The sequence below is a fragment of the Triticum dicoccoides genome, unplaced genomic scaffold (assembly GCF_002162155.2).
Source record: "Triticum dicoccoides isolate Atlit2015 ecotype Zavitan unplaced genomic scaffold, WEW_v2.0 scaffold11092, whole genome shotgun sequence".
Taxonomy (NCBI): domain Eukaryota; kingdom Viridiplantae; phylum Streptophyta; class Magnoliopsida; order Poales; family Poaceae; genus Triticum; species Triticum dicoccoides.
The window spans coordinates 1-1,668 of NW_021176662.1; the positions used below are offsets into that span (position 1 = coordinate 1).

General features: G+C 51.5%; 1 long non-coding RNA gene across 1 annotated transcript; it reads left to right on the top strand.

Annotated features, from left to right (window-relative positions):
- The first annotated feature begins 8 nt into the window (after window positions 1-8).
- Window positions 9-1,575, top strand: LOC119342949. The gene is made up of 2 exons (XR_005165819.1): window positions 9-1,081; window positions 1,175-1,575. It is a non-coding gene; the product is annotated as an uncharacterized LOC119342949 (long non-coding RNA).
- Window positions 1,576-1,668: the final 93 nt, after the last annotated feature.

Genomic DNA, 1,668 nt, shown 5'->3' on the forward strand with positions numbered 1-1,668 from the left:
CCGCTGCAGCTATCACGTTGTAGCAAGCTCCCCACCAAGTGGGCGAACGAGTTGCTGGAACCGGCCTCAATGGGAGCTACAATCAGCTGCAATTTTTGCTACAAGTGGGTTTTTGTTTTGCTGGAATCAGTAACTTTTTTCTAGAATCTCTAATTGAGGGTGTTTGTTGCTGGAACCAACTTTAATTTTGCTACCACCGTATACATTTTTTGCTACCACCATATATGTTCTTTGCTACTACCTTTTTTCAATTTTCGCTTTTTTGCTGGATCCATCTCTTTTTGCTGAAACCAGTTTCAATTTTTTTGCTACCACCGTCCTACTTTTTTGATTTTTTGCTGGAACCAGCGAATTATTTTGCTACATCCAACATTGATTTTTGCTGGAACCAGTCGACCGTCAGCTACCACCGCCGGCGCGACAGAGCTACAAACATGGTGGGAAAATGCTACAACCGGCATATAAATTCGCTACGGGGGGCATTTTTATTTGCTGGAACTAGTCGAGCGTCGATGCGACGGAGCTGCATCCAGCAACATAATTTGCTACATCCATCATCTTTTTTTGTTTGAACCAACACCAGCTCGGATGGCCACACGACATCATCGGAGTTACTACCATGGGCAGCTCGGGATGCTGCAACCGGCGGCCGAGGTTGCCATGACCACGCCGACAACGCTACGAACGACTACATGATGCTTGGGAAGACGACATCTCCTTACTGCATCGGACGCAGCAGGCCTGCTTGCAATGAGGGCGACCTGTTGAAGGACAAGAGCAGATAGCCGGCGAGCGCGGGCGGCCGGGGCGATGAGCGCGGGTGGCCGGGGCGATGAGCGCGGGTGTGCTGTTGGCCAGCAAGGACGGGCAGCCAAGGACGAGCACCGGCAGCGGCGAGCGTGGAGTCTGCCATGGATGGGAGCTGTTGGTCAACGCAGAGCCAGATGCGAAGAGGAGAAGCTAACAGGGGGAAATTAACGGTTGGAGGTGGCCTAATCCTACGGCTGGGGGCCGACCGGCCGAAAATTTCGGCCGGCGCGCCGGCGCCTAGCAGTCGCCTTACATAAAACGTTTCGTAAAGGTACGTAAGTCTAGGATTATCGCTCTTGTACATTCACCAGCTTCCATCGGGGAATATTGAGAACGGTAAAATGGTGGTGCACGTACTGGCTAGCAAAAGCAGCAGCGACATGCAACAGGCCAAGGATCAGCGACTGGACATGCCCCGTTCGCCGCCCGCCCATGGCTGGACCAAATTAAATATAGATGGGAGCTACATCAATGAAACAACGGCGGCTGGTGGTGGAATGGTGCTACGTGGCGACACCGGTTCTATTATCTTTACTGCATGCAGGCAGATCACCACATGTGATGACGGACTAGAGGCAGAGCTCATGGCGTGCAGAGAAGGCCTTGATCTTGCTCTTCATCGGACCGGATTACCCATTACGGTCGAGTTCGACTGCGCTCAGGCAGTCTTGATGCTAAATACGAGTCATGGGTACCGCTCTCCATATAGGACTCTTGTGTGTGACATTCAGTTACTGATTTCTGAGAACCCATGGGAGATTTCAATTACGCATATTAGACGTACTCAAAATAAAGTTAGTCATAGTCTCACAGCTTACGGGCCGAGCACACCCCGTACCGCCATTTGGTTTGGTACGG